At 42.9% G+C, this 6980-nt stretch overlaps 1 non-coding gene across 1 annotated transcript; it reads right to left on the bottom strand.

The window, feature by feature from the left end:
• Window positions 1-2293: 2293 nt before the first annotated feature.
• Window positions 2294-2377, bottom strand: TRNAL-CAG (transfer RNA leucine (anticodon CAG)). Its single transcript has one exon. It is a non-coding gene; the product is annotated as a tRNA-Leu (tRNA).
• Window positions 2378-6980: the final 4603 nt, after the last annotated feature.

The following is a 6980-nucleotide window of genomic DNA, read 5'->3' as shown; positions in this document are numbered from 1 at the left end:
AACCACAACACTACACATCGAAAAAGAAGTTTAACTTCATTCACGTGCGCCCAAGTTGCACGCGCATCGTATTTTTTTACTTTTTTGAAAACATTACTTTCTCCAACCAACTGAAAAGGTGTACATCAAATAACTTTTTTTTCTTTTGAGCATCTAATCTTCAGAATCCAATGTCCCCGTGACGTTGGAGTAAGCCCCCATTTAGCCTCGTGGGTTCCCCTTCTATGTATAAGCATTTTGCAAAGTGACGGAAGACTTGGAGACTCTAAGAAGAGTTTAAAATTGGGAAATGCGATGACAGTTAGTTGTCATTTCGGATGCTCCCGATCCATTAATGGTGCTTTTAGGGCTCAACGAGCTTCGGGAGCTACCTGTGGAAGGTTTGCAGGAGAGAGCCACATCCGGGTTGCCACCAGTGCGGGCATCCGGACGATGACGCTCAGCACGCAATCGAAGCGTGCCCGCGTTGGGAGCACTCGCGGCTAGACCTCATCGCGGTTCTGGGGAGAGACCTCTCCTTGCGGGCTGTCATCGCCCGCATGCTAGAGGACCAGAATTCTTGGGAGGCCATGACCAGGTTTTGCGACCTGGTCATGGCGTTCCGAGAGGCTGAGGAGCGCGAAAGGGAGTGGGATCCCTCTTCGGCTTCTCAGCGAAGAAGGTGGAGTGGGCGGCACGGGCGCGAAGCTCCCGTTCATCTCCCATCGGGTGCCGGGTGCGGGGACGCCCGGTACTCGGCTGTCGGTCCGGTGGTGAGGCGGCGCAAGGTGGCTCCTGTGCACCGCTCACGGTGTGTCTCCCGAGACGACGTTCTGCGGGATCTTCCCGGGGATGGAATCCCGTCCTATTATCAGGACGGGCGACGGCGAGCCTTCGGCGCGCACTGTGCGGTACCGTGGGTTTCGTGGAGTCGGAGTGGTGGGGCTCGATGGGGTTTAGTCGGTAGTCGGTTTTGCGGGGTAGCTCTTGTGTGGCTAACGCCGTGCAGTGCCTCGCGCGTCTTTCTCAAGGCGTAGTCTCCCGGCAGGAATTGGAAGAAGAGGAGGACCCCGGTATTCTTCTTCTCCCTGTTCTTCTCTGGAGGCGCCGGAGTCCGACATAACCCTGTCTCTTACCCCCCTCGACCGGGTATCCGTAAATGGATTCACCAGCGTTAAAAAAAAAAAGGGCTCAACGAGTAAATTAACCCACAAACACAGCCCACTGAGTTTCTCGCCGGATCTTCTCAGTGGGTCGCGTGTCCGATCCGGTAGTAGATTCTACGAAGCACGGCTCTTGCTAGGGTACATGCTAGGGCGAAGCTGAAATAGCCTCTCAGGGCTATCAGCATAGGTAGGGGAAAAAAATATAGTCACCACCTTATTTAATTATCTATGCCATATGCTATATTTATTTTTAAATAGTGATGTTTCGATTTAACTTTCGTAATAGGTATCCAACAAAACCACATTATGAAGTAATTTGAATGACAATAGGAATATTTTTTTACTAAATAATATTTTTAATAGATAGCGGCATGTTATCTTCGGTTCGGTTTATTAAGAAACAGATGGATACTGCGATTTTTGTTCAATTTCTAGTTTTTTTAAATAATCAACAAGCCTGCTCGGAAGCAATTCAATATAAATTGGTGATAAATTTGAGAATCGGCAACAGCGTCCTGCCTGTTTCTGCCGTGAAGCAGTAATGCGTTTCGGTTTGAAGGATGGTAAAGACATTGTACTGAAAAAACGGTGGCTTAGAACTCGTGTCCCAAGGTGGGTGGCATTTACGTTATTAATGACTAAATGCTCCAGTAATGACTTAATACCGGCTAGGCGGTGAGCTCGTACAGCCATCTTAGCAATAAATAAATAAAACGCATTTGACATGATAAGCTCCTTCTTTTTTGAGGCTGGTTAAAATAAATTTGATGTCAAAAATTTCAAGGAACTTTTTCTTGCCTTCATCCCACAATATTTGTGGTCAGCACAGCAGGTCCTATTATCATGCTGTATAGGGATTCGGCATGAGCTTCACGACCGACTATCTGCCTAACGTCAATTGTCCTAAGATATCCCAATAGCGTGTCCATTGCAACGTGCCATCGGAAGGGACTTTATCTTTTTTTTGTGTTCCTTTTACTCCATCCATTTTGGGTTCTATAATTTGCATATTATTTCATTACCTACCACAATTATATTTATTACAAAATTTAGATTTACAAACACCATAAAATAAATTTTGGAAAAACGAATTCTTTAGTTTCAATGTACATTCTTATCGTACCTGCGATTTGTCAGAAATAAAAAGTTGTCAGAAGTGGGATTCGAACCCACGCCCACAGAAGTGGACTGCGACCTGAACGCAGCGCCTTAGACCGCTCGGCCATCCTGACCCACATGACATAGTTGAAATTATTAAACCAAAATCAGATGGTATCAGATTTCTGTCGTTCCGAGGATTAAGGGAAATAGGGATTAGGGGTACAATAGGGACATATCTGTGTTGTCACTAGGGTTGCCAGATATTTTTTTCAGCCTATAAGGGACAAATGCTTAAATCGATGCCTCCAATGAACACTACTCTAACTCCAAATTCATAGGTTTACAGCTTATTATTTATTCGTAGCTTTACAGGAGGAGCGCTTAAGCGAAAAAAGTTGATAAAATCTTTATTAGCTGATTTACTCTTGCTTGGAACTCCATCAATAATGAATTTGTAATACTTTTAAAATAGTGAAGCGATTTGCGTGAAAAACGAAAATTTCAAAATTTTGAGTTAGACTAGTGTTCATTGGAGGCATCGAAATGGGCAAAAAAATACCAGAATAAAACCTGGGACAAATAAAAAACAAAATTATATAGTGATAATCTTTATTTTTTTGATATTTCTCTGAGGAGCAAGTCAGTTTTAACACATTTTTATCGGTTTTAACATATTTATAAAAATCAATACAATTATAATCGTACGGTTCGAATACGGGACAGAATCCACTTCGACAAAGTGGCACGACACGAGGACCCTCTCATCGTGGCCGCCGGTAACTACATTCCCGATCCTGCGGACAGAATGGAAAGCAGTCGACGTCGCCCCAAACACGTCATCTCGGATCCTCCCGATCCACTAACGGTGCTTTTAGGTACCTCAAGCACCGGTCATCGCTCTCGTCGAACCCGTCGCTTGCGACGAAGGGCTCGACGAGTAAATAAACCCTCAGACACAGCCACTGAGTTTCTCGCCGGATCTTCTCAGTGGGTCACGTTTCCGATCCGGTGGTAGATTCTGCGATTCTCGGCTGTTCGTGTTAGCAACGTCGTCAGGTTTGTGCCCCGTGAGCTCACCTACTAGTTAAGGTTACGCTGATATAGCCTCTCATGGCTCAAAGCTTAGGTAGGAAAAAAAAACCAGTTAGTTTATATAGTCACCACCTTATTTAATTATCTATGCCATATCTATATTTATTTATTTTTAAGTTTTGTGTGCTGTGAGCTCGTCCACCCATCTAAGCAATAAAAAAAAAAAGAAAAACCGCTGACAATTTGTGTTGGAATTGGAAAGCGTCCCGATTCCCCTCAATCTACTGTACTCTACTTGGGATTAGGTACAATTTGAGTCATACAATATTGTCTTCTATGCTGCTTTTAATCGGAAATATATTCGAGAGGTGAAATGTTATTTGGTTGATTTTGCATAATACGGTACGTTTATTTTTGTAATTAAAGGTACGTTTTAATTGATATAAGCATCAAGGTAGGCAGCGGCTTGGCTCTGCCCCTGGCATTGCTGAAGTCCATGGGCGACGGTAACCAATCACCATCAGGTAGGCCGTATGCTCGTCTGGATACAAGGGCAGCAAAAATGAATCAACAGTTCGATTTTTTTATTAAACTTCAATTAAGTTTATTCCTACGCTACGTATGGCAAAACTGGTCAAATTTATTTGTATTTAGATTTTTCATTCTTTCTCTAAGTACCTGTCATTTTTGTTTATACCGTGACAGTCGTAAAATCAATGCTTAAAGCAGAGGTGCCATATACTAAAAAAAAAATACTCTATTCAAATCAAGCTGAAGAAGTTTTTTTTTTGTTATGATATATCTTCCAACATTTAAACTTTAAATGGCTCTCCTGTAACTTTGCGAAAAGGTCGCTTAAACGAAATATACTTTCAGTCCTTGTATTATTAATTCTACTTCATAATTGAGAAATACGCCCGGCTGATGAAATTATGCTACAGTCCAAAATCTCAACGTCAAGTACCATATTTTATAAGATACGAACTACCTTCAAGTGTACATCCAGCTACAGCGCAATTACTGTTTTTATTGGTCGTAGGACCTCTTGTGAGTCCGCACGGGTAGGTACCACCACCCCGCCTATTTCTGCCGTGAAGCAGTAATGCGTTTCGATTTGGAGAGTGGGGCAGCCGTTGTAACTATACTTGAGACCTTAGAACTTATATCTCAAGGTGGGTGGCGCATTTACGTTGTAGATGTTTATAGGCTCCAGTTCCCATTTAACACCATATGGGCTGTGAGCTCGTCCACCCATCTATGCAATAAATAAATAAAACTTTTTTTTTGGTTCATCGTTGCATAACATTGCCCGAACACGTGCTAATGAGAGCCGCTCGAAGAGGAGAAACACGTTAAACTAATTTATAAGCCACAAGTGGATAAGGTTTTGGCGTCGATCCAACCGCTATCTGGTAAACGTTAATGATTCGGTCGCGATAAATCGATACGAAGCTCGCTTCGATTGGCTCACTTTAAAGTTCAAATTCAGAACAGATCTGTTATTCGGTCCACGCTTTGAAGCTCTGGCTGGGTCCGTGCTCGCCCACCCGTCCTGGTGAAACTGAAAAAGCTTTAAGGCAATTAATACTCTTTGCATCCTAAAAATTAGAACACCAAGATTATTAAGAACTTACGTTTAATGTACCGAAATTGTATTTTATGCCAAGGCCTTCACATTACCTTTTTTTCCTACCTAAGCTGAGAGCCCTGAGAGGCTTTTCAGCGTAACCTTAACTAGTAGGTGAGCTCACGGGGCTCAAACCTGACGATGTTGCTAACACGAACCCTAACAAGAGCCGTGCTTCGCAGAATATACCAGCGGATCGGAAACGCGACCCACTGAGAAGATCCGGCGAGAAACTCTGTGGGCTGTGTCTGTGGGTTCATTTACTTGTCGAGCCCTTCGTCGCAAGTGACGGGTTCGACGAGAGCGATGACCGGAACCACATTACCGTCGTTCAAATCTCGGTACGCTATGAATTCCCAGTAATGAACTAAAATTGTTGGCGGCTGACCTTTTCGCCGTAGATTTGCAGCCGGATATCCCGGACAAACCATTTACAAGTCTCCCGCCAGATCATTATGACATCTTTGATATTGATTTTAACTTAATGAAATTTTAGTAAAATTATTTTATTCGTATTGGTAGCAAATCAGACATGAGCCTAAAAACACGTTTCAAACTATTCCGGCTTAACTATCGCGCCGGGGGTCGTGGGTTCCATTCCCGCATCGTGTAAACGTTCGTGTGATGAGCTCATTTGCTTGTCCTTTGAATACCTATATACCTAGTCAGGTCATAAATTCTGTCACATGTTTAATGTAAAATAATTGAAACAAGTTTATTCATTATGTAACCATTCATATACCAAAATGAACTTAACAAAACATAGATTCTTATGACACTAAAGTTTATTCAAAATGACCTCCGTGATTTTGAATACAGGCCTTCAATCTGCGCGGCCAGTCGTCTATCGCAGCACGAACGAGGTCCATGTCAATATCGGCGGCTGCCTTAATCAAGGATGTCTTGAGTGACTCCAAATTGGGATGAGGCTTTGAGCACGCCTTTTCCTCCAAGTGTTGCCATATCTTGTAATCTAACGGATTCAAATCTGGACTGGAGGAGGGCCAGTCTTCGTGCCGGATGAAGTCGATTTCACGCGCCGCCAGCCAGTCTTGTGTGCTCTTCGCTCTATGAGCTGGCGCCGAATCTTGTTGGAATACCCAGTGCCTGTTATTGAACATGGTATGAGAAACAGGTTCCACAAGGTTCGTCAGGACTGTATTTTGATACACAACTGCATTCGTTTTTACACCTTTCTCACAAAAATGTACCTCTGTTAAGCCCCAATAAGAAACTCCCAACCATACCATGAGCGAGGATGGAAAATGACCTCGTTGGACACGCGGAATACGGTTGCTCGCTTCTTCACTACTGTGTGCGTACACCTTATCATTTTGTTTGTTGTAGCTCTCTTCTACGGTAAAAATTTTTTCATCCGAAAAAAGAATTTCCCGATATTTTTTTCCCGCGTACCGCTTCAACAAAGCGCGGCATCTCTTCAGTCTCAGGTCCATTAGACGAGCATTCAAACGATGTCCTGTATTTCTTCGATATTCCCGAAGCCCTAAGTCTTCATTTAACACCCTTTTCACCGTGGTTCTGCTTAACCCCATCTGAAGGGCCAACAGTTTCTGCTTACGTTTGGGATTTCTTTGAATTCGCGCCTTCACAGCTTTTACCACTGCTGGAGTCCTAACAGACCGAGGGCGACCACTTCTTGACCTGTCATCTACACTAGAGTCTTCATTGTATCGTTTGATGGTACGATAAACGAATCTTTTGGTTATATTCAAATTTTTCAGTATGTTAAAAATTTGAATTGGCGCGTAACCGCAACGATGCAACGCAATAACTGCAACACGGTCTTCTTTAAGCGTCCACTCCATATTTAAAAATGAGTAAAATTCTAAAAGTATACATTTTTATTTTCATGAACAATTCGAAATTCGAATTCAATATACTTCTTTGTGGCCAGCATTCTAAAAGAAAAGTTTTTACTGTGTGACAATACTTATGACCTGACTAGTTACATATTTCTTCTTCTTCTTCTTCTAGTTGCATACTTCATTGCTGAAGGTCGCGTCAGTGAAAGGCCTTCGTGTCTCTTTCTATCAACTTCCAATTCGTTTGGTTTT

The sequence above is a fragment of the Bombyx mandarina genome, chromosome 23 (assembly GCF_030267445.1).
Source record: "Bombyx mandarina strain Sakado chromosome 23, ASM3026744v2".
NCBI lineage: Eukaryota > Metazoa > Arthropoda > Insecta > Lepidoptera > Bombycidae > Bombyx > Bombyx mandarina.
Note: the sequence above shows the minus strand (reverse complement) of the source record. Positions and strands in the feature narration are given on the sequence as shown.